General features: G+C 34.8%; 1 protein-coding gene across 1 annotated transcript in view; it reads right to left on the bottom strand.

The window, feature by feature from the left end:
• LOC145288069 (leukocyte elastase inhibitor-like) overlaps positions 1 to 15,735 on the bottom strand; it is a 32,527-nt gene extending 16,792 nt beyond the window's left edge. The window contains exon 1 of the mRNA XM_080136123.1: positions 15,495 to 15,735. The gene's annotated coding sequence lies outside the window, so the exon portion shown is untranslated. The remainder of the gene's footprint in view (positions 1 to 15,494) is intronic.
• Positions 15,736 to 27,596: the final 11,861 nt, after the last annotated feature.

Below are 27,596 nucleotides of genomic sequence, written 5' to 3' on the forward strand. Positions count from 1 at the left end.
ACTTCAATCCGACAAAGAACAAGAATGGCTGAGGAGCGATTTACGCAACATTCTAGTCTTCTGGTACAAGAGCTTAATGACAATTTGGCAGATTCGTCCTACCTTGATGCAACTAGACCAGCTGGTTGCAAAGGCAGGGTCACAGAGTGTGAGATCTCAACTGTGTTGAAACAGGCCAGCTGAAAAAAAAAAATTGCCGGGACTAGATGGTCTGACCTATAAGCTGTACTTGAGGCTGTTGCACATGTTTATACCGATTCTGATGGATGTGTTCAACCATTGGTTTGACGAGGGTTCCATCTTGGGTCAAATCATAGAGGAAGAGGGACAGGTATGGTAGGGAGGAAATAGAGAAGTACAGGCCCATAGCTCTACTGAATACAAAATTAAAGATTTTGGGCAAGATCCTATCAAACCAGTTGCAGGGGGTTATTGAAGAGTTGATCGAACCTGAGCAAAACTACACTGTGAAGAGGAGATCGATTTAGAATAACTTGAATCTGATTTGTATGATCCTAAATGGTGGGATAGAAGATAACATGGAAGTCATCTTGATCAATTTGAACCAGTCCAAAGCTTTTGACAAGATTGACCATCGCTTCCTGCTTTAGAGAAATGGATCTTCATATTTTATCACGCACTGACAGCAATGGTGTAGGTTAAGGGAAAGAATTAAAAATCTTTTGCTATATCCTGGTCGGTGCATCAGGGATGTTTGCTATCGCCTCAGCTATACATCCTTGTGTTGTACTACTTCACAAGCTAAGACATGGGGAGGCAAGTTCGATCATTTGCAGATCCTTTTAGCTGAATCCTTGGTGTGTGGTTTTGACTGGATCACCAGCTCAAAAGGAATTTCTTGGAGGTAGTCAAAGGTCAAAGCATGGGTTAACTCATGGTTTCGAAGGAAACTCTCCTTAAAAGGTAGAGCTGAGGCATGTGTCGTCCTCTCCCCCTGTACCGCTTGGCCATACTTCTTCTGCCTGCAAAACATTTAAAGATACTTCAACGCCTCCTGTTCTTGCTTCTTTGGGACAGGAACAGGCATTGGGTTTGCAGGCAGGTCTGTATTCAACGTCCATGCGAGGGAGGCTTGGGAATGCCCAATTTGATGTAACATTGAGATGCCAAGAGATTAGCCTTCCTTAGTCAAACACTGTCAAAGGAATTTGTATGGAATTCCGTGGTCAATAATATCTTTCCCAACCTCATTCTTAATTATTCAGTCGAGGACCATCATAGGCCAAAAGGGTGACAGGCAGTTCCCCGGAGATTGCTGAGCAGTGCTCAAAAAGCTTCTAAGATCCAGTGACCTTTCCTTGACTTCTAGAAAGGAACTCCACATAGTAAGGGAGCTGCAGATAACCTGCTTGTCAAGCAGTTGGAATGGTTGGAAGAGAGAATCTGCATAGAGGTGTTGGGCGCCAGATCCGAATCATCTCAATAACTCAGTTCTCTCTGACTTGGCAGTTGGCCCGGAATGCATTACCCTTCAGTTCTGGGATAGTGGATTTTTTTTTTTTTTTTTTTTTATTACATTTTCACCCCAAACAAGGCACATTGCCACTTTGGTGTAGGGGGCTACTATCAGGGGAAACATCTACTGGGGCACTATGTAGGGATTAGGGCAGCGAGATGTTGGTTCACGTTGCACTTGAACTTATGCATGTCAGTACAGTTGGGGAAGCAGTGACCTGGAATGGAATTCCAAAGTCTAGCAGTTCTGGGGAAGAAACTACTGGAGTAGAACGATCTTTTACATCTAGGGATCTCTACAGTGTGGGGGTGGGATTTTGCAGCTTGTCGGGTCTGTCGAGGGTGTTCACGTCGTGGGGGCACAAGTGCTTGCAGTTCTTCAGAGCATTCACCATTATAATACTTGTAGAACAGGCAGAGGGATGCAACGTTTCGACGATGGGACAGAGGCTGAAGTTTTGATGCCAGTTTAGGGCCTATCAGATTTGCGACTCTCTTTTGAACCCTGTCAAGGAGAGAGAGACTAGTAGCCGATGCACCGGCCCAAATATGACAGCAATACTCCATACATGGGCGAATAGTGGCCTTATAGAGGTACAGGATACTTTCGGGTGTTAGAAGTTTTCTAGCACGGTAGAGAGAGCCCACCTTCCTCGCAGCGGCCCTGGCAATGCCCTCGATGTAATTGTTCCAGCTCATGTTTCCTGTGAACGTTAGGCCAAGGAGCTTGAAAGACGTACTCTCAGCTAAAGAGTTGTTGGCCATTGCTATAGGTGGTACAGAAGGTTTCCTGTAATTATTGAATGAAACCAGTTTTGTCTTGGTGGCATTGAACGTTACCATCCATTTTTGTCCCCATTCCACTACTGATTTGAGGTCATCCTCTAGTGTTTCTGCCATTACTTTAGATATATGTTCATTTGTTTTCCTGTCGTGCCTGCTATAGAGTGTGGTGTCATCAGCATATATACCCATCTCAGAGGCAATTTTATCGGGGAGGTCATTTATGAATATCAGGAACAGCAGAGGACCAAGGATAGATCCCTGGGGCACTCCGGCATTTATATTATATTGTTTAGACGTACGACCGTCGAGGACAACCTGGATTTTTCTCTTATCTAAGAAGGATTTAATTATGTTAAGTATTCTACCAGTGATACCGTAAGATCTAATCTTCCTGAGGAGACCCTCATGCCATACCCTGTCAAAAGCCTTAGATATATCTAGAGCTACCGCTCTGCCCTCTCCCGCTTTGTCCAGTGAATGGTATATGCGTTCAGAGATTACAGTGAGGATGTCTGCCGTGGAACGGGCTTGTCTAAATCCATATTGATGGTCGGTCAGAAGTTTAGCATCTGTAAGGTGCTGGACTAGAGCATGGTTAATTAAGGTCTCAAATATTTTGGCAAAAAGTGGGAGGAGGCTAATAGGGCGATAATTTAATGGGTCAGTTCTTTCGCCAGAATTCTTGAATACTGGTACCACAGAAGCAGTTTTCCAGCAGCTCGGAAAGCAAGATTCATTAAGGCATTTGTTGTAGAGTTTGGAGAGAACTGGAGCTACTTCGGCTGAGCACTTTTTTAATAGCACAGCTGGGATGAGGTCGCTCAGGTGTTCCTGCTGCAGGATGCCAGCAAAAGAAATGCCTGAACATGCTTTTTCTAAACGCTGCAAACTCTGGCAGTACTGGGGATATGTCAACGAGGTGATGGTTCATATTGATCCTGAGCATCTTTGACTGCTAAACATATCCTACGTGATTGACAATGCCCACTTAGAGATTGTCCAGCTTGTTTTCTGTTCAAAACAAGCCAGAAAACAGTGGTCAGTCTTTTATTTAGAAAGGGTTGGAATTCTTTAACTAGCCAAATTTTTATCTTTCTTTTCTCCCTAATCTGCAATGAAATTGTTGTATATAGATATATTTATTTTAATAACATTTTTTGAACGATTTCGTGAAATTCAAGTAGGATGAACCCTGGAATAATTGTGGTATTATGGTAATTCATGATTCTAACTAAGAGTAGGATAAACAATTTTTTAGCTATGGTGACAAAAGATGATACACATTTTCTTACACTTTTAAATGGCCTCGTGCCTAATTTTTTCAAACAAACGTTTACAATATAAATTTTTAAAAATATTTTTTGCAAATAAATAATACAAAGTATAATATCTGATATGATCTGATGCTACACTTAGTCTATTCTCTCCTCGGTCATTAAATAAGTTTCCCCACTCTTTATCTGTGCCTAAACCTAAACGTAGATTCCGTTAACAAAGCTTCTTTCTTAGAACTGCACACCTATGGAACTCTCTTCTGTTTGCCTGCTTTCCAGCTGACCACAATTTGGTCTTTTTCAAGTCCAACATAAACAAGTTCTTGATGAGCCGTCCCCTTAAGTAATCCAGTTTCCACTACTCACGATTACTATGATATTTTCCCATTGACTACTGTACACTCATTAACTCTTATCCTCGAATGATCTCCGGGCCTTGATAAAAATAAATAAAAGAGAAATCCTTCTACACTTTCTACAATTTTTAATTTTTGTTCCAGTCCAGAGTACCCCCTTTTTGAGGAGCTGAATTTTCCTCCATGTTAAAAACCGACTTTCTGTCTAACTTTTCTCTTGTAGGGAGGCAAGTAAATCGGAACTGGGATAAGAATAAATAAATAAAACATACGCCAACAGAATAAAAATTGATATAAAAAGCGTAAATGGTGTGTTTTCTGTTATTTCTCCACCCTTTTAAATTAGGAACTTTAACTCTAACCTTAACCCCTTTAAATTAGGAACTTTATTTTTGTAATTTTATTTTTACATGGAGTACTGTTAGTTTCAAGTTCATTTAAATCTTTACTTTTCCAAAACTAGATTAAATCCTATTTCCATAATGTTAATTATTTCTAGTGCAATGGGTTTCGGCATCATTATTCTTAAACAATTTATTTTCTTACTGAAACCATGTTTTAGTACAAACTTACAATAATATTAGATAAGAAGTTTTTCAAGCTTTATTGGAAAGACGAAATGCTGTAACTAAAAAAATGTAATTCTTTAAAATTATGATAGGCTGAACGTATTGGTATTAAAACAAATTTAGTAAACGTATGAAAGAGGGAAAAGACACTTTTTAAATCATTAAATTAGCCAATATACTAGCATAAATTCATCATCATTCTGTAAACTAGTCAATGTAAAACTTGGAATGGAGATTGGTTAAAAGCAAAACGAAGTAAAAATTCTTAGTGAGTTATATAAAAATAATTTAAAACAATATTTTTATATTTTAATTGTTTCAAATTATTTTTAGACACTTGTGCACTACTAGGGCGGTATTACTTTTTTGGTTTTCAGTTTGGGAAGAGTGCATAGCAGGGGCAGACAAATGCAATTTCAGTACCAAATCGAAAATAGATGCATGTTTTTTTGCGCGCGTTTTTGTTAAGAAACTCTTTTTAAAATACAAGAAACTTAACACAAACTAGGCGTTTTTTTTGTTGTTTTTAAACAAAATAGACTTTTTTTTTTAATAATCAATTGTAAACAAAAACAAAACAAAAAACATGAGCATAAAGTTTTTGTAACATTTCTGTAAGTAAAATAAATATAACAAACTTATAACACAAAATCGTTTTTTTTTTTCTTTTTGTTAACAAGATAAATATTATCTTACATAAAACATGACCGTTGAAATGCGAGTGAATTTGGCGAAAACTACTTTTTCTTTCAAAATTTTAAATTTTCATAATAAAGTCCAAACTTTTCTTTTGTAATTAATAAAACACACATTTATTTTCAATTTGTGTCTTGAAATTGCATTTGTCTTGTGCAGTCACACACACACGCGCTCGCGCGCAAATAAACGAACGTTTATTCATTTCAATTTCCCCGCGCATTTTGCACAAAAACAAGTTCTTCCAGCAACGGCACAATTTCAAATACGCCCACACGCTTTTCTCACAACAACAAAAGTAAAATGAACATATTTCTGGCGGATGTAGTTGGCGACAGTATCACGTGACACAAGCGACCAATAAGAAAATTCAGAAGATTGTCTTTTTAATGCTTCTCCAAAACCAAAAATATCAGCAGTAGCAATCTTGTTTTTGGAGCCAGCCCAAAATATATAAAAACGCATCAGTCATTATGGTTCATTCAATTAATTCCGTTCATTCAGTCAATTCAGTTTTCTTCCTTTCTTTTAGACTACACACGAGAACATGCCTCTCGTCTTCATAACATCATCGCTGCCGAAGCTGTCAACGCCATGATTACACACGCCTTGCGGACACTCAAAAATCACTTATGCACACACGCATACATTCCACACATTTTCTAATTAATAACAACAAATTACTTTCCCCATAGGACTTATAAGTAAGGTGAACCTCGCCAGATAAAACCCAAACTTTAAAATAATCTCATTAATTTCACATAGGACTTTAACCTTCTAAACTCATTAATTCCACGAAAGACTTTCATCTAACATCCTAATCATAATGACTTCAGAAGAACTTTCACCGATCGAACCTTTGTTCATTCACCTTGTTGTTTTTATTAAAAAATAAATGCGGTGCATTTTAAATCAGAAGGAGGTGTCATTTTGTTTCATTCTTTTTTTATTATTTTGTTTGGGGTAAAGAGATTTAATTTTACTTAAACTTCTGCACCCCTACAGTCTGCCCCTGCCATGCAAGCTTCCCAGGTCCAAACAGAAAACCCCAAAAAAGTGGATCCGTTTGAGTAGTACACAAGAGCCTATTTTTATCTAACCCACTAAAATCTTTACTGTTTTTCACTTTGTATTAACCAATCTCTGTTCTAAGTTTTACATCATGTCTATGATGGATTTATGTCAGTGTGTCGGTATAATTTATTAATTTAACAAGTTTTTTTCTAGTTCACAGGTAAAACTAAATTGATTGTAGTGCCAATACATCCAGCATGTCATAATCTTTGAGCTACAGCATATCTTCATTCTGATAAAATTACACAGGACTGGAAACTGCATGATTATCTTGTCTTGAATAAAATCAGCAAATTTCATTGTACATGTAAAATGTTGAAATGAAAACAGTTGGAAAAATATAGTCGCCATCTTTATAAAGAAGTCAAGAACAAAGCTAAAGGCATGTAACTCAAATTCATAATTTTCTAGTTACGAATATGGAACCTTTTTTATTTTGGATGAAGTATTATTTTGAAATTTTGGGGTGTTGAAATTTTTCAACCGAAATTTTCGTATTTTACCCTTTGAAAATTAGTTCCATGTTCTCTAACTAGAAAACTATGAACTAGAATCATCGTCTTTGAACTTGTTTATAAAGATGGCCACTATATTTTCGTGGCTGGGTCTTCATTGAAGTGCTTCACTAGCTATAATGTAGCATTTTTTAATGAGTGTTGGGGGTGTGAGTTAAACCTGATTTGGTGCTTGTGCTGTTTAGCAAAGATATTAAAAAATGAAGATAAAGAAAAATCTCTACGATGTACATACCCATTACGAAATGAAGTTTGCATTAAGAAAAAAAAAACGCTTAATTTGATGAAGTAGTTTTTTTTACAGAGGAAAATCAAATTGTAGGGAGACAGATTGCAATTCATTCATATCTTGTCGCTCCATCTCTTCAACCAGCGGCGTGCGGTATCATTACCAACACTGAGGTCTTCGTCCGTGCAGTTGGGCCCCAGTGGGCAAGATGTTAAAATGTACTCGATGGTCTGAACTTGGGCACCACAGGGGCATTCAGCAGTTGTAGAGTAACCCCACATGAGGAGGTTGTCACCAGTTTTTGCAACTTTTGCCCTTGCCCTATTCAGAGTGATCCACTCCAAACGGGACAGGTGTGTGCCAAGTGGTAAGGTTTCACTGGGCTCTGGCAGTGCTATATTTGTAGACTAAGGGTCTACCTCTCTCCACATCTGCAGCCGGTAAGAGGATGTAGGAGTGTCTGGTAGTTCCTCCACTGTGGCAAAGCTTCGCCGGGACACAAGTCGTCTAGCCACCTCCGAGTAGCCATAGAGAGGGTGTCTGGAGTCTTCGAGTTGTTTAGTACGCTCAACTCTCGCAATTATATCCCGGCGGACTTTAGGTGGTATGCCACTTAATCGGTAAGGGCTGGTAGAGGTGTGCTTTTTAAGTTTCCGGTTATGATCTGGCAAGCTTTGTGGAGATCTGCGTATAGCGGTGAGCATGGGCTGAGCGAGACCATACTGCAGCGCCATATTCAGCCGTGGAGTAACAAAGGGCTAATGATGTTGTTCTAAGCGTGTGTGGGTCTGCTCCCTAACTCGAGTTAGCCAGTATGCCAGTAGCCAGATTGCAATACAGTCATATTGGCAATTCCATCCAGCGGTGAGGAGGGTGCACCAGGGAAGATAACTCCATCTAATTCTTGAAGTTTTCCAAAACGCACATGAAGTTCTAATAATGTTATTAAAAAATTTTGAAACGATTTTTTGAAAGGAAAAAAAAAAAAAAAGGAATACCTAAAAATCAAAACTAGAAATAATCTTGTCAAATTTTGGCAACCTTAAAAAATTATGAGTTATTTCCCCTGGCGTCCTGCTCCTTGTATCTGGAAATTGCCAAAATGGCTGCATTGCGTCCGGCAGGCATGCAAATCATAGAATTTTTTCTTTGCCTTCGTTTTTTTTTTTAATGCCTTTGCTAAACTGCACAAGCACCAATGATTTAACTAAAAGATAACTTGCTTGTGAGTAATGATAAAACATTGTTGATACGTATTTCACTCTGAATAATTTAGGTGACCGAAATAACAGTGATCATTAGTTAAATCCCAAGTTAAATTAGATTTAAAAATAAAACTACACCGATTTGGCTAACGTCAGCTAACTATATTGAAATTGCTAAAACAACTGCGTCACAATCTGTATTCTTACAATTAGATTACCAAGATGACTGCATCATGATCTGTCTACCTACAACTTGATTTTCCTCTGTAAAAAACTACTTGATCTAATTAAGTTACTAACTACAATATGGTTGTCTTCAAGTCCAACGTGAACAAGTTCTTGATAAGCCATCCCTTTAAGTAATCCAATTTACCAAATTTCCACAACTAACAATTACTATTATATTTCCCCAATGACCATTACACTCATTAACCCTTATCCTCTAGTGGCCTCTGGGCCATGATAACTGGTGACTCCTTTGTAAAAAACAAAACAAAGTACTATCTGATTTGCTTCTGGGGATTGATACTGTTGTAGTATTAGTAATAGTAACCCCATTCAGTCCTCCTCCCACTCCTCTCCCACATCCCTTCTCATCCCTATCAGTGTCAATCAGGAATGTAGACATCAACACACACGCACCTCCAACTCGCCTACAAGATATCAAAGCAGAAACCTTCAAAAAGACTCAGTACTAAAAGAGCTCACCAACACAATTCTCTGGATGGCCAGCAAATCAATCCAACTGCCATTCTTATGTACAAGCTTTCGGGAACTATATAGACGAAATTAGGCTCCAGGATGGGATACTCCTTAAAGGCAATAAAATCATTATACCTCTCTCACATCAACCAGACATCCTACAACAACTAATCCCATGAGAAAACATGTTTATTAGCCCAAAACAGCAGTTTTCTGGGTCAATATCAACAAGGACATAGGGGAACTAATTAGAGACTGTTCCAGATGCTAGAAATACCAACCCAGTATCCCATCAGAAACACTACACCAGCATGACACCTTCTTACCCATTGCAGCATGTCAGTACAGACATCTTTACCATGGAAGATAAAAAATTCTTGCTTCTACCACTCCAGAAGATATCTCACTACTGATGCAATTCTCTATCTATATAAAAGCCAAGTACGTCCAAGGATAGAATACTGCTGCCATATCTGGCCAGAAGTTGCTAAAAACAGCCTATCCTGCCTTGACAGAGTACAAAATATACTTCATGGCTTAATGGGGGATGCCCTTTTCTCTTCCCTGCAACCTCTCTGCCACAGAAGAGACGTTGCAAGCCTATCTTTGTTTTATCGTTATTTCCATGGCAGGTGCTCGTCTGAACTCCAATCTCTGGTCCCCCCTCGCCAATCTTTTACAAAAAACACCTGTAGTTGAATCCACTGTCAAAAACTTTCCCCATTCTTTATCTATGCCTAAATCAAAACGTAGATTTCATGAACAAAGCTTCTTTCTTAGAACTGCACGCCTGTGGAACTCTGTTCCGTCTGCCTGCTTCCCGCCTGACTACAAACTGGATGTCTTCAAGTCCAAGGTAAACAAATTCTTGATGAACCGCCCCCTTAAGTAGACACTTTATTAAATCTCCACACTAATGTACTGTACTTACAATAACCGTTATCCCTGAGTGGCTTCCGGGCCTTGATAAGTGGTGACCACCTTGTAAAAAAAAAAAAGAAAAAAAAAAAGACCATTACAGCCACAGCCCCTCCACACAGTGTCTTCACTCGACCACATCAGCTGCATTAATTTGAAAAATGAAACTCCTGTTCGAAGAATAAGGCATTCCAGAGGTTGTATACAGCAACAATGGCCACAGTATTCCAGTACAGAGTTTGCAGACTTTGCCAAATCTTACAACTTCAGGCACACTACCATGTCACCACATCATCCACAGTCAAATGGATTTGCAGAGAGGATAGTGGGTATCTATGAAAAGTTGTTGCTGAAAGCGCAAGAGATGAACACAGACAGCCATCTAGCAATAATGGCTTACAGGTCCACATCACTATCAGCTCGAATCAAATCCTCAGCAGAATTACTGAATGGAAAACAATGGAAAAAATTATAAAAAACTACTTATTTTCATATAAAGCACATTATTAGACACAAAGGTGGAAATAAAACCAGAAAAAAATTTCATTTTTATTATTTTTTATCATTTTTTTATTAGACTAAATGTACGACATTTGGGGCCGCCATATTGCTTTTAAAATTTGGCCTTTTTAAGGCCAAATTTGGCCTTTTTTATACTCTTTCACAAACTATGTTTTTGGCTGCCATATTTTTTTTGTAATAAAAGAGCGTAAAAAAGGCCAAAATTTAAAAGCAATATGGTGGCCTCGAATGTTGTACAGTTAGTCTAATAAAAATGATGAAAAATAATAAAAATGAAATGGGGGGGGGGAGTGCGGTCTAATAATGTGTTTTATATAAAAATAAATAGATTTTATTATTTTTTGTCTTTCAAATAATTTATGTTGTTTAATTACACATTTACCTATATCCTTTCATAAGCATATATTGGTGCTTATGTATTTTTGGTATCGTGCTATTTGTAAATAGTTTTTTTTTTTTCAGGTTAAATTTAAGTTTCACGATATCTTTTTTTTAATTAAATTGTTAGGTGGAAGCACAGAACAGTTACAAAACACGTTCCCCCCTCCCCATGTTAAGAATGTTTTTTTTAAATAACGTCATTATTTCAGCGCGATACCAAAAATACATAACTACCCATATATTTATTCTACAAATTCAAATAAAAAGTTTGGACTTTTTAAATTAAAAAATAAAAATTTATTTCAAATAAACAAAAAAAAAAAAAAAAAAAACTTAATTTTATTAAAAATAAAAATTGTGTTATTTTTAATTGTATACTACTTTTCAGTGATTGTGCATTTCTTGAACCGCGCTATTTTTAAATAGTATTTTCGTGTTAAATTAAAGTTTTATGATATCTTCTTTGGTCCCCCGACAAAAAGAGGGTGGACCTTTAATTTCACCCTTGTCGGGTCGTCCATTTGCCTATCCGCACTTTTCTCAATAACTACGCCTTGGAATTTTTTGAAATTTTGTACAAACATTAAACATGATACGAGTAAAAAAAAAGTAACAGAACGTATTTTAAGGGAAAACTCTGCTCCCCCCCCCCCAGGAGTGCTTTTGGGGTTAAAATGGCTAAAATTGACACTTTTACACTTATTAAAAAAAATTAATACCTTGGATTTTTATAAAACTTTCTGAAAAGTTGTAACTAACTGATTTCTGTATACTTTTGTTTGTCTATACTTTGCGATAACTCTGGGGTGTGCCCCAGGGGCTCTTTTAGGGCTAATAAAAACACTCCATTTTTGGGACTATTTTACAATATTTGTCCAAAATTTTCTGTGTATGTCAATTTAGCAGTTTTGTATGGTGTTGAACTCAAATTTAAATATGTTAAAGCCCTGGGGACTTTTGGGGCTAAAGGAGGAGGAGACAAATGATGGGCTTAATCATTTCTTTTTTTGCACGGTGCAGAATTCAAATGTTCATTTTCACCAGGATTTGACGTCCCCTGGGGACTTTTGGGGCTAAATGGGGGGGGGGGGCTGAACTTAGTGATCTTTTTATGCCTCATTCACTGTACACTTATGGGGGACCATGTATGCTTCACTTGTTCATATTAAATTGTTTAGTGAAAGTACAGACTAGTTAGAAAACACCCATTCTCCCCATGTTAAGAAGGGCTTTCTAAATAATAACGTTATTATTTCAGCACGGTTCAATAAGTACCTACTTTTCAATAATGTTCTTTTTTTATATTTTATTTTAATAAATTGCTTCACAATCTATATATCTATAAAAGTGAAATTGTGTGTGTGTGTGTGTGTGTGTGTGTGTGTGTGTGTACATTTCCCTACCAAACTACTCTGTAAATTTTCAGTCTACAGACTTAAGATTTGACATAAGGGGTATTGAGATTTGAGAAAATCTTTTTAAACAGTTTTCTGCCAGAAATTTGGCTGTCAAGGGGTCAAAGCTCAACAATTTGACCTTTGAAAACTCTACCAAACTCCTTTGCCAATTTTGGGTCTAAACACTTGAAATTTTAGATGTAGGTTACTTAGACACGGATCAAACTTTTTAATAAATGTTAAGGGGTCAAAATTAAAAAAAAAAAATGACCTCTGCAGCGTCTACCAAATTACTCAGCCAGTTTTGGGGCTAAACATTTGAAATTTTACATAAAGCGTATTCAGACATGCAGCTAGATTTTTTATCAGTTTTGGGGCGAAAAATTGGCTGCCAAGAGGTCAAGGTTGAAAGAGTTGACTTTTGCAGTACCAAACTCCTCCGCCAATTTTAGGTCTAAACACTTGAAATTTTAGATGTAGGTTACCTGGACATGAGTCAAACTTTTTAATATATATATATATATATATATATATCCATATGCACATAAAGTTATGAAGAGTACATAGGACCTGAGGAAAGCCGGGCTGAACTGCTAGTACAATAAACAAAAGGGAATTATCCTATCATTATTTGTTGTTTTCCGCACGGTATTTTTTTTCTTAGCTCCCCTCATTCAAAAACAACTAACAACGATTATTTACCTACCATCGACAAAGTGAAAGAAATTGCTTTTAATCGACAAGAGTAGAAAAAAAGTTATTGTTTCTGCGTTAATACCCCCCCTACCCTAAAAAAAAAAAAAAAAAAAAAAACTAAACGAGATATTTTTTAAAACAAGTTAGGGCGATAATTGGTGAAGCTGAGATAAGTAGGTCCCGCAGACGAGTCTCGTTCTGATATTCGGAAAATTTAGCTTAACAACCGGTGAAGCTACCGAAAAGTAACCCTTTTGAATAAAGATGGATGGATATATAAAGAATATTTTTTAAATTAATTTCTTTATTTTACTTAAAAACAAAATGTACACATATATAAACAAAATATTTTAGAAAATAATTTCTTAATTTTAAATAAAAATTGATTGTAAAGAATTTTTAAAAAAATAATTATTGCAAAATATTGCAATATGTTTACATAGCTATTTCTTTCGGATAATAGGGGCGCAGGAACCAAAAACGAAAAAGGCTTTAGTGTTTTTATTATTTTAAAGCGCTTAAAATTGTTGTTTTTTTTAATTTTTAATTAAGTTTGAAACACAAGTAGTGGCTAGTAAACTTACAACAAGAAGGGCACACTGGCGGAAATTCTTCAGTGTTTAAATGTATTGTAATGCTTGGTACTCTTTGGGCGTTGAGTTCCATGACCAAAAAAAATTTAATGGATAAATGTTTACTTTAACTACAACAGAACTTATAAATTTGGTTTTTAAAAGATTTTCGGGGTCGCTGACAACGAATCTGATATTCGAATCCGTCGCAAATTTACCGTTTACATGGTATTAACCCCGGAACCCTCGCACTATTTTGTGCCAACTCATCGCCATCGTTTATGTTATTGCGTTACCCATTAAATTTTTTCTGCTGGTCGCCATGGAACTCAACGCCCAAGGAGTACCTAATGCTTTTATGGAGGTCGAAAAATGTTTATCAGAAGTCATGTTACTTTCTTGCCTTTGCAGAGTTAGACACAAGGTCGGTTTTAATGTAGAGAAGCATTTATTACTAAAAAAAAAAAAAAAAAAAACGAAATGGTGAAATGAGACACGCTGAACCTTCCGCTTGTAAAATATATTTTTCTTTATAGAAACGCTTTCGCTTCCTCACAACTTTTCCAGAATTCATTCAAAGGGTCAATAATAATAGAAGCACCGGTGTAACATTTCACGTGACCTAACTGTTCAGATTTTTCGGAACAAGGCTCGTATGCTGGCTGGACCTACTTATCTCTGCTGCAGTCTGCATGCTGCAGTGCTGCACTGCACCCGATAATTTATCGCATATGCAACTTGTTGACCAACAATTAACCTGCAAGCAGCACTCCTGTCGATATTGTAACGGTTGGCGTGTGCGTATAAATGTCGCCAGTGTGATAACAAGGAATGGCCGACCCTCATCGATGCCAGCGTCACATCAGATGATCAGGATCAGCGATTTGAACACGGATAAAAATCGCTCACACCTCAGGAGCATAAACAAATAAATTAAAAAATAAGTGTCAGAATCAGCATACTGGTGAAACAAACTAACGTTTATAATAAAGTTTTATTTAACAAAGATAAATCAGATTTTGTTGTATATGCGTGTGCTATGTCGCGACACGTGAGAGAAAAATAAGTCATTTGAATGATTTACGAGATGTTCGTAGTTCTTGGAAATAAGGGTTAGATTTTTAGAATAATGTATAGCCATGACTTTATATACGTTTCTTAAATAAAGTCTAATAGAACGTGAGTAAAAACTGTATATTCTTTAAAAATGTTAATAAGCCAACGTAAGTAAATAAATTTAAAATGTTATCCGCGCATGTGTTAGCCTTTTATAAAGGAGCGGCTATTAAATAAATATGCTGGCCGTCATGGAACTCGGTCTCAACGCCCAAGGAATACCGAATAATCTACCACTGTAAACATTCCTGAGTACGATGAAAAGATTGTCAAATTCGGGTACTTTTGTCAAATACGAACCGTGCATTTTTAACATTGGTAGGAGTGTAGTGTGCTAAAATAAATAAACAACAACAACAACAACAAAACAAACTATTCTGTACTTTCATCTAAGAATTTCATAAACAAAAGATGGTGCTAGTGCTGCTGCCTGCAGTCTGCATTGCACTTCCGCGCTATTTTTTAAAATCGTATTTTCAAGTTTAATTAAAGTTTTATGATATGTTTTTTTTTTATTCAATTGTAAGGTTGAAGTATAGAATAGGTACAAAACACCCTGGCTTTTTAAATAATAACGTTATTATTTCAGCACGGATCAATAAGTGCACTACTAGTGCCCAAAAGATACCGTGAAAATTGAATTTATCCTGAAAATCCTATCTAAAAAAAATACCACGGTTCGTATTCTGCATAAGTATCCAAAATTCGAATAGCTGCACCTAAAGAAGGTTGGAGGTTATATCGGCCGAACCAAAAGGTTATGAAAATAACAAAAACGAAAATTATAGTCCAAATTATTAAAACAAAATACGATTTTTTTTTTCTTCCGTGTCTGGTTTGGTGATTTATTTTCATCGGTTTCGAAGGATTTTGTTTTGTTTTTCATTTCATTTTTTAATGACATTTTTGACAATATTTCCAATAAAATAGGAAGAAAGTTGATTTTCTACGTTTACAAATGCAATTGCTGTTTAAATAACAATCTAGAAACAGTTATAAAAGTTACATACCTCAAAAGACGTGGAAATCGTATCTTGTTACTTGATAAAAAAAACTCAAGTGAATTGACTTCGGACTTACACGCCCAATAACAACAACAACAATTCTCTCTCTCTCTCTCTCTCTCTCTCTCTCTCTCTCTCTCTCTCTCTCTCTCTGGGAGTGTATAATATGTCGTCAGTAGTTCTTCCTATCCTAAAAATGCAAGTTTATTTATTGTAAGCGACGATAACGATATACTTTCTCACCACCTGTCTGTTTTTCTTCCCCCCACCCTCCAATGTTTACACGGGATTTATAATCTATATTTAGATGATTATCGTGTTGCTCAATTTCCCAGATTTCGGTCTAATAGCCTTTAGTTTGGTTCCATTCCGTCTCAGAAGGAGAGTGGCCATCCTCCCAGGCATTGCTTCCCACCTGATCCATGTTATTTTTATAACCATCGAGAATGCCTCTTCTTAGGAAACAGGATTTTCTAGAAACTGACACCAAGTCTAATTTTGCTACAGTAGAAAGTTGGGTAACAGATGACTACTGTTGGCAGAGGCAACTTTAAGGAGCCCCCCCCCCCCCCAAGAACCCCATCCCGATTTTATTTTTATTATTTTTTTAATTATATACATGGCTACAAAAAGGTAGCATGTATAAAAACAATGCCAAAATAAATAAACAAAATATTGTGATTTCAAATCACTGATTTGAAGCGTAATCGACATTCTTCTATATAAGTTTCTAATATCGACTTGAAAGACGAAGTTTCATTGTAACATTTAAAACTTTATTTTCGTTTGCGTCACACGAAAAAAGATAAGAGAAAGGTTAAATGAATACTTCTATGAGTATGGAATAGTTATCTCCCTTCCACAGCGGGGAGATATGATGACAACGTTGGGCTAGTGGGATTTGGAAAGCCAACGTCCTAAAAGAGAGTACTCGGCTTACAAAAATGCCTGAACAGCCCTGCCGGCATTCCCCGATACAGACACTTCAAGCACTTAGTAATATTATGGCGGTTGCCATAGCTTTTAACGACGTTTGAAAAAGGGTCACCATTTCGGTTGGTCCCCTTTTTGGGGCACTTCCGAAATTTGAGAGAGAACCAGAGTGCTGAAAAAGAACGGTTGTGGAAAAGAAAACATCGGTTATAATTAAGTGCGACGAGACTTTAGGATTGATGATGTTTTTCCAAGATCTAGGGTTACAAAGAGGATGGTACATTTCTTCGATAAAAGTCTTTATCCAGGGAAACTGGTCAGCCACATGTTGACCCTTCTATCGTTTTCGCATGTCTGAGACAGATTTCTTCTTTGTATCTCCCTCCAACACAGTCCTCTATTCCGATTGGCTGAAACCTCTGGTGACGTTGAGAGAGAAAGGAAGGGAAAAGTAGAAGAGTAGGGAGAAAGACAGAAATAAGGGAAGCATACCATAGCAGCATTATAGTAGTAGTTCACTACAATATACTAACCCCTTTTCAAAAGGTGAGAAGGCAAAGCCTGGAATAATATACCTCCTAAAACTGCACAGGACTAAAAGTTTAGAGAGTCCATGCGGTGTTAAATAATTGTCCTGTTGGTAGGGAAGAGAAAAGAGTTTATATATGAAGAGTAAGATGAAAGTTCTGTTTGCAAGAAAAGGAAAAAGAGGCCATCTATGAGAATGTTTATCCGTGCGCAGATGTGGAAATCAGGTCATGTTCATGTGTATATGTAGGTGTATGTTTGTGTTACATTTTTTAGTCCATGTGTGTCAGCGGTTGCCATGTTTGATTTTTGGTTCTTCTTGTTGAAGCCAAAATCGAACCCAGGGCCCAAACAAAAATCTAAGGCTCTGTCTGCGCAATGTGATGATCTGTTGACAGTACTTGTCCCATGAGTAAGAAAGAGGAAGTAAACAGTGAAATTAACTGTTTTATAATCTCTTGTCACATGCTCAGCTCACCTGGAAGATGGCCTCTGATTGGACAAAATAAAAAGGAAGTTAAATGCTTTCACCAATCAGCATAGAGTTCAGAAATTAATCACAGATTTAAAATGATAACAAAAGGGCGAAATGAATTAATGGAAGTCTCACACAGGAGTTGTTAATTTGCTGTAGAGATGGAAATATAGAGAAATGCTGGTGTTGAAATGTTCAAACGTCCAACAGGGGCAAAGCATCTGCTGTTGCAGAACTGGAAAGTGAAATCTAAATGTTGAATGAGTTGAATATTTGTCGGGTTTAGTGCATAGGGTGAATGTAAAGGACCTATAGTCCATATAACTCGCAAATTTATATCTCTCCAGTGCATGATGAAAATACTTAATTGCTAAGTAATTAGCTAGAAGCAAACATCTTGTTGCTGAGGGTCATAAGGTGTGAAGGTGCTAATCGACCACACAACTAATAAAGTAGACACAAGGCAGGGACAGTGACGCAATAGCAAAGAAGAATGACAAACACACATGTTCATTTAAAGACGATAGTCTCTCGTGTTTTATTGTTTACCAAGAATAAAGTAAAATGTACAGAGGTAGATACAAGGACAGTCAGAGCAAGAACGGGCGTCTCATAAGGTTAAGATTCTTGTGTCTCTGAAGTAGGATGGCATGCCTCAGATTGATCCAAGTCGTATAGATAGGATTTGATTTTGGATGTCAGTGGGCAGTGGAGCAGACAGCTAGACAACAGTATGTATGGTGAGCTACGATGTTCACTCTTTCGCTGCCGGAAGTTCAAGTGCCCCAAAACATTTTCTGCGCATGCAGCTAGAGGCGCCTTTTTACTAAATTACTTTAAAAATTCAATGTTTTGATTTTCTGACCAATCAGAGAATTTTCCAAGCTGTCGGGAATTCGGTGTCTGTGGGAGCCGATGAGAATCTTTAAAAGAGCTCTGTATTTTCCAAAAAAAAAAAGTTAACAAAAATTCAGAGATAGTGTTGGAAGGCATATATCACTACTGTCTGCAGCTCAACTCTAACACGACAACACTTTGAACATAGCAGTCAGCTAATCAGACAATGTAGGCGAACACACAAACACAGAAACAGTAACTAACTTTTGCATTCCCCTTTTTATTATCGTATGCTCACTTGAAATTAAATTTATGAAAATAATTATTTTAAAACTTCTCACATTTTTCAATGAACCTTCCAGAGTGATTAATTCACTCTACTCAAAAACTTTCAGTGAAAATTATTTTATATAGTTGAATGAGGAAGTTTTCTTTACGATTTACAGACCCGTGGACTAATCACGGCTCTTGAATTATCAACTCAAACTTCCTCGAAATCTCAAACTAATTTCCCCCTTTTGTTCACTCATAAATGAACTATTATTTTCAATGAAAATATTTCCTAAAATGTGACTCTCTGTCTCGCTCTCTTTACTTCTTTTCCCCACAATAATAACATTAATTAATAATATATAAACTATAAAAAAAAAAAAACGGGATAGGCCAAATAGGCACTAGTATGAGTAGCTGAACATCAGTGGGCACTGAAGCAGTTAACTGGATATCAGTAGGCTACAGAAGCTGGTGACTGGAAGCGCTGGAGCTGCAAGAGTGATCTGGGGGTTACAGAGAGTAAACTGGAGGCTTCAGGAGTAAGCTGGAAGCTACAGGAGTATGTTGAAGTTGCTGGAAGTGAGCAGGAGATGAAATAAATTCAGGAACTGGAGTGGCAGGCTATGAGGGGGAAATCTCAGGAAGCAGTAGAGAGTGGAGTGTGCATCACATTCTGGTAGTTTGTGAATCACATAATTAGTTTGTTGAGTAGCCTTGAAAAGGGGTGTTTGAATACTGATGTTGCTGCCCTTGGTCACCATGGCGACTGGGAATGCCAACTTGATGAGAGTCAAGTCAGTGCAGGAGTGCTCCTAACTGTTGAGTCAAAATTACCTTTTTTGCTGTGAAAGCACTTCTTTCATTGAGAGCTGTTCATGCTACAGTCAACTGGCTTGATAAACAAATGAATGACAATAATTAATTTCAGATGGGGTACTTACAGAAAAAGGGTTGTGCCGTTTATTGCCTGTATATATTTTATTGTTCATCTCAAAATATAAAGTCTTTTTTGTTTTGTTGCGAAAAATCAGGTTTTCTTTGTTGCTGAAAAAAAGGTGTTGCTATTTTTAGCACACGTGGTTATGACATATTTCCGGGAGTCTCAGGTCTCAGCCAGTGGTGCATTTTTGTTTACAAACACGAGAGTGGTTACCTGGCACACCGCAACAATCTAAAGTACTATATCATGTGTTGGCATTAATTGATGAGAAAAGTAAGATAATGTTTCAATTTGCTGCTGGTGATTGTTGAGCATCATTCATTTCATATGGATTAAATAATTCTATTATTGGCATTTGTTTCCCTGATATCTTTCTAGTTAGAATTATTTCTAGAAAGACATTGGGTAGTTATGGGAGAGATCTTTCTTGGTTGCCATGCAAGCAACCTCATGGATGTTATTTAGTGGGAGAAGTGTTGGTCATTGTTCAGTACACGATTAGAAATTTACCGAAATCACAAGTTCCTTTTTTTTTTGCAACTCTATACATTTTCTGATCACTTTAGTATAGTATGCTTTCACTGTGGCTATTTCACTCATAAAGTTATTTTTAGCTTTCATAAAATTTGCCTATTTGTACTTCACTCGTGGCGGACGAATCGTCAGAATGCATGTTGCCTTTGTGCAATGGCAGTTGCACGCATTGAAGTTAATCATTGGGGAGAGTGGAGATTGCTATAATACTGACATGTGGGAACATGAGCTTCAGTGCCCGCTTTGCACCATTCGGTTGTCTCATTGGCACACTGTTCAGCAGGAAGAGAAAATATATTTTCTGATATGGGCATTTCTGATGTGTTTTATGATAGCTTCCCAGTCAGCCATTTTGAAGCATCTTGTCAGTTTGAGCAATGGTTCCTTAGCTTGGAGTCAAGACCTTGAGGTAATGTCAACCAATATAACAACGGGATCAGCATTCCTGAGTGGGCTATGGGAATTTTTCATACAATCCTGTCGTACTGTGGTAAAGAATAGATCTAGAAGTGAGGTTTGCTGGTCTTCACGACCTGGGAAATGGGTCGAGTATGTGACTGCTGGTGTTAGTGAATTCAATACAGAGAAACTATATGTTGCTTACAGCTGCATTAGTGTAGTTTGAAAAACGAAGCCAACTACTGTGGTAGACATTAAAATCTCTAAATACATGTACTTGGACGTTAGTATGTAAGGGGAGTGCTGCATCTATAGTGTCAAAGACATAATTGATGAGGTACAGTCCTCATCAGAGGGATAACGGTATAGAAAATATTAGTAACTAATGCAGTATTATAAGGCTAGCCTAAGGCACATGAAAGCCTAGTCATCTGATTCTAGACTGTACTTTCTAGTTAAGCAGGGCACTCACAAGTGCAAAATACGCATAAAAATAAAAATAAACAAGGGTCAAACCAATCAAAGACAGTTCTTCTTTCCAATAGTTTGAAACATTTACAATTTTGGATTATTTGGTGTGACTCCTATTTATTTTTGGTTTTCATGCATATTTTGCACTGAGGAGTGCCCAACTGGATGATAAAAGCATATGTAGAGAATTACTAAATTTTATTTTATTTTATACTCAAACACGTCTATCATTCAATTTTATCATTTGCCTAATTTTTACAGATAATTTACTTATTTATTTATTTGCGGACTATTAGCCTCATTTTCATAGTTATTGTTTCACTAAGTTTCGGCCAACTCATCCTCTGGCCTTCTTCAAGTGATTAACTGCAACAGGATAGGAATGTTAAGTTTTGTAACTGCATTCCCATGAATTACTGCCTTCATTAGTTGTTGTTGTTTCGCCACGTTTTAAGACAGGATTGGTTGGCCGAATCGTGGTGAGACAACAACAATTTTGGAAGGCAGTAATTACTGGGGATACAGTTAAGAGACTCAGCATTCCTATCCTGTTGTGGTTAATCACCTGACGAAGGTCAGGGGATGAGTTTGCTGAAACGTGAACAACTATGAAGATGAGGGATTCCAATAAAACAACAACACCAATAATAATAATATTTTACTTTTGTTTTATTTTCAGTTTTAAAAAAAAGTGTACAAACTTTGTAAAATCAAATTTACAGAGTTATCACCCTTGAGTTTTATTGGATTATTATTTACTAGCTGGATCTGTGGAAATTCCACAGTCGACTAATTCATACGTAATATATTGATGTTGACATTTGGTTGATGTTCAGCATAAATGGAGACGCCATGATATTATTGTAGCTTTTTTGTTAAAACTGCAAAAGTATTTATCTAAGCTAGCAGGGACGCCCGACATAGCCCAGTCGTAAAATACACTTAAATATGATATTTTAATTCTTGCAGATTTCGTAAATATTATTACAGAGTTAATGTTCTATCGATTTTTATATATTATAAAGTTGCGATTTCAAAATAGAAAAATATATCCATTTGACTTGGGTGCATCAACCTGAATCGAAACTAAAACTTGAGTTCTTTCAGCTATAATCAAAACCGAAACCAAAACTTATGAAGAATTCTTGATAAAATTATTCATATATAAAAAAAAAAGAAGACTACTGGAGTGCCATCAGCTATTATCAAAGTCGAAACCAAAAACTTATGGAGAATTCTTGGTAAAATTATTTATAAAAAAATAAATTACTTTAGTACCATCAGCTATAATCGAAATTGAAACCAAAATTTATGAAGAAATCTTGGTAAAATTATTTATTTAAAAATTATTGACTTGAGTGTCATCAGCTATAATCGAAACCAAAACTTATGAAGAATTCATGATAAAATTATTTATTACAAAAAATGGAAGTCTATAACAATTAAACGACAGTCACTCAGATGTAAACATGACACACAAAATAAATAACACACATGCGCTATCCTATGAATATATAGATTAAATGTTTCACCTGAAAGTCGGGAGGTGACGGTGGTCCAATGATTAACAACATGGACTGATGACCTGTGTGTCCCAAGTTCGGATCCAGTTTGTTCCACAAAAATCACTTTCACATTGGATAGGCTTAGAAAAATATCGGGGAAACCAATGCCAGCAACAGAATCTTTGGATTCATATGATGATTATGACCGGTAAGTCGATGAATAAATTCTTATGTTTATTGGTTTGTTTGTTTTTATTAATTAAAAGGAAGATGTATCAGAATTTTGGGGGAATTTTTGACACCCCTAACAGAAAACTGCGAATAAAATATAAAAAAAAACTCGTAATTTCTCGTTTTAAAGTGGGTTGTTTATTTTCTTTATGGAATATACATTCAAAATAAGCTATTGAAGTTGTTTAAAAAATAATAGAAATATTATTTTTTATTTAAAAAAAACAATCAGTGTTTACAAAGTGCCGGCGCACCTTCATGCAGCTATTTTTTTTTTTTAACGTAATGAAATCAATTAAATTTTACGAGTTAAATATTTTTCAATTTTTAAACTTTAAAAATCTATCAAAATTTTTCTATTGGTTCAATTTTTACAATATTTTCAGGGTCAATGTAAAATTTGACGCTCTTTCCAATAAACCAAATATAATATTTTAAACAAACGTTTTTTTACCCCCCCCCATTTGGAAATGTCTATTAAAATTTAAATAATTAATTTACATACCAAAGTTTTATATACCACAAATTGAAGATAAAAGATCAATAAATAAAATATTCCAATTTAAAAAAAAAAAAAAAAAGAAGTATTTATTGGAAATTTACCTGTAAAGTCCAAAGTGTAAAACCTTTTTTTTTTTTAAAAACCATATTGATTTATTTTTTTTTTAAGTGGAAGCTTATGTTATGGTTGAATGTCAACTAAATATCGGACGCTTACAACAATTTTTTCTATTTCATTCAATGTTTTCTTTTTTTAGATATTAAAAAAAAATCCCTCGATAAAGAACTATTAAAATATATCAATCAAAAACTTGTGTATTTCATTAAGAGAATAAAAATATATAAAAATCGGTCGACTGGTTTTTTTATTTAATGGCAAAAACTTATAAGTGAATGAGTTCGTTTTTTATCTACGGAGGCCCCAAAATACTAATTTTGGTTTACAGCATGCAATAGAAACATTAATTATGTCCCTTAGAAGTCACCGGAAGATAAACGTGAAGAACATCAGATATTTGTCTCCCTTTATTTGAACAGTGAAAAAAATCTGAGTTCGCGTTTTTTTTTTAATCCTTGTTTAAAAAAAGTATTTTATTTAAAAAGGACATGGAATACAAGTATAAATAGGGAAAAAAATTTTAACAATGAACAATGGAAGTACTCATTGAATAGTATTTTTTATAGGTAAGTGATTTCTTGGAATTTATATATATTTTTTATAATCGAAGTAAGTAAAATTTCGTTGATTTTCTTTAAAATCTTTTTTTAAAAAACGATTAAAAAAAAAACAATATTGCATAATTTGCTATTAAACCTGTTATTTTTTAAAATTTTGATCTTTGCTCCTTTAATTAAAAAGAAAATTAGGGTTTGAATGACATTTTTCAAGAAGTTATAAGCTTCGAAAGACAGTAAGTCTAAATATTCCAGTGTTTACCGCGATTTTTTACTGACGATTTCTGACGCACCGTCTCTCAGTAAACATTTTCACAAAAAAAAAAAGTAACTAAAATTAAAATTATTTTACTCCGATTTCAGGAAAGATTACTTTAAATCTATAAATCTTATAACTTATTTTAATTAAATTCTTAAATAATTTAAGTTAAAAATGTATGTTAAAACAAATTAATTCCTATGGCAGTCGCATAAATTATTTCGAATGAAATTGGTTTCAGTACAAACTACAACTCCCGGTGCTTAATTACAATTACACTTTATTAAATAAATAAATTTAAAAAAAAAAAAAAAAATTATGAAGTACGTACTTGCCACAATGAAAATGTTATGTTCCAAAAATCACGTAAATCGATCCAGTTCTTTTTTTTTTTTTTTAATTTAAAAATATGAAAATTTACGATCTTTAGTGATTTTGGCAGTCATAGCCGTAACCGTCGTATATTTACGTCGTCAACTTCGGTCTTGAATTTTAAACACAGCGGCTGACCTCTACGATCTCTTTGGTCATTAAATTTGATTTTCTCTCTAAAAAAAAAAAAAAAAAAAAAAAATTAATCAATTTACGTGTATTTTGGGAATATGACATATTCGTTCCGTGACGGGTACGCGCATCACAACTATTTTTCTGTATTTTCTGTATAGTTTTTTTTTTTTTTCTTCAATTACTATTAAGTCGAATTTCAAACTCCCAAACAACTTTCTTTTGTTTTGCTAAATATTTTATTTTTAAAATAATAATGATGATGATGATGATGATGATGCCAGGGGCTGTTTTGTAATTTGTCAACGTGCAGAGGGAGACAACTGACGTTTTTTAAGAGATTCATTCATTTTCTTGATAATTTAGGACGCGATATTTTTTTAATCAAAACATTAAAAAAAAAAAAAAAAAAGCAAAGAAAGCGGCGACGAATTTTGGCGCTTTTTTATACAAGGTCATTGATCTGCGGGAGACAACTCTATTTTACTAAGAGATTCGTTCATTTTTTTCATCCCATAATTTAGGATGCCAAAGCAACGATATTTTTATTAAATCAAAACATCAAAAAAAAAAAAAAAAAAAGAAATCTTCGACGGTTATTTTTTAATGTAACAAAGTTATATATATATATAACACGGAAATTACATAATTGTCGATGCAATAATTTATTTCAACCTTATGGTATTTTCAAGCATCTAAACTAGACAATTACATTTTTGATACTGAAATAAAGAAAGAAAATTTATTTCAGTATCAAAAATGTAATTGTCTAGTTTAGATGCTTGAAAATACCATAAGGTTGAAATAAATTATTGCATCGACAATTATGTAATTTCCGTGTTATATTTTTATGTTATTGCTCTGTTTACCACATTGAGCTCTCATACTCGGATTTCCTCCTGGAATTATTCCATTATAACACTATATATATATATATATATATATATATATATATATATATATATATATATATATATATATGTGTGTATAATTTGAGGTTGCTTTTTTCATAGGTAAGTTAACCAGTGAAATATAACGAGGTTAATACATGAGTGCTCAATACGGAAGTAGAGCAAGTTACACTTTCAATTTGTTTTTACATAAGCAGTAATTTGTTGCTACACAGTCATGAGCATGTTTCGGTCTTCTAGTATTTAGTAACTAGAGACCTCATCAGGCAACAACGCTTATATTCAAAAGCGGAATTCATAATGAAATACGAAAATCAACTTCCCGCAAAAGATTTTCATATTTCATTATGAATAATATTATTATTAATAATATAAAACGTAGTCCTTAGGCGACTAATTTTTTTTTAATTATTGTTCAAGATTATATAAAAGATTATGTTACACCGAAAATTTCACATTCATGCGAGCAAGGAAATTATCAAAATCGCGCATATAAAAATTATGCGAAATTTGCAATTTAAAAAAAAGAGTAGAAATATTTTTGCTATTATAATTTTTGTGTGTGAAAATATTAAATAAACAATGCTTAATTCAATGATAATATCGGTAGTTCGAGAAATTAATTTTTCTTCGAGTTAAATCGAATTCATTAATACGGACTTTAGGGGCTTTTTTCGTAATATTCCTGTAAAAATTAAATATTCTTTTAAAAGTTACGATACATTATTTTCATAAAAAAGGCAAAAATAAATTCATTTTTTTTTTTTTTTTACTACAGAAAACCATAACTTTAGTAAAGGTATATTTGGGTTAAACAAAATAACACATTTCCACTAAGATTTAAATAAATAAATAAAAAATAATGGGTTCATTATATTCCGTGATCATTCTTTTATAAATACTGAAAATTTCATTAAAATTGGTTAATTTCCTGATCTTTGGTGAATTTTTATTTAAAGGGAGGGATCAAAATGTTTATATATTTTGAGCATCGGCATTTATTTCGCACGAACCTATATTAATATTATAAACTTTGTTACAGTAAAAAAAAAAAAAAAAGTCGCCTCAGCTTTTAAAGTTTCATCCTTTTTTATTAAAGAGTTTCATTCTTGGTATTTTTTTTTTAAGGTTAAAGACTAATTTCTTAATAACCTTACCATAACATTCACTTTAAAAACAAACAAAAAAAAAAGTTGCCGAACTTCTTTTTTAAATGTTTTCATCTAATGGTTCGTTGGTTTTCTCTTAATCGTCACATAAAGACTACATTTTGTATTATTAATATTATCAACTTTGTTACATTAAAAAATAACCGTCGAAGCTTTCTTTTTTTTTTCTTTTTCCTTGGGGGGGGGTGGATTCTATAAAATATCGCTCTTTTTAGCGTCCTAAATTATGAGATGAAAAAATGAACGAACCTTTTAGTAAAACTGAGTTGTCTCCCTCACATCAATGACCTTCTATAAAAAAGCGCCCGTTTTTTTTTTTAATGTAACAAAGTTGATAACAAGAATACAAAATGTAGTCTTTACGCGACTATTAAGAGAAAACCAACGCACCCACGATATTTTCATTAAAAAAAAAAAAAAAAAAAGAAGTTCAGTAACTTTTTTTTTCCTTAATTAAAAGTAAATCTTATGGTAAGGTTTTTAAGAAATTAGCCTCTAACAAACAAATACCAAGAATGTAACTCTTTAATAAAATAAGAATTAAACTAAAAAAAAAAAAAAAAAAAAAAAAGCCGCTGCCTTTTTTATACATTTTTATCTTTGTTTTATTAAAAAAAAATTGTTTGAAAAAAAAAAAAATTTTTTTCTATCGTCGCATTTAATCTCTTAGGTAAATTTATAGTTTATCGACCCCTCGGCATTCACCTTTAATTTGTCGACTTTCGCAGGTTTCGGGTATACTAAGAACGAATATCGCATTTATTTTTTTGCGCAAACAAGTAGTTATCCGTATTTGAAGACATTCAGTATCCAACATAATCACTATCGTTTTTACTGGCGGCCATTTTGGTTTCCAATAACGAAAAAAGGCCAAATATGCCACATGTAAATGGAACACCACGACCGGCGTTGGCGCAAAGAAAAAAAAAAAAAAAAGGTAAGGTTTATTGGACGTGGGGAGGG

The sequence above is a fragment of the Euprymna scolopes genome, chromosome 11 (genome assembly GCF_053919585.1).
Source record: "Euprymna scolopes isolate OS-2025 chromosome 11, ASM5391958v1, whole genome shotgun sequence".
Lineage (NCBI taxonomy): Eukaryota > Metazoa > Mollusca > Cephalopoda > Sepiida > Sepiolidae > Euprymna > Euprymna scolopes.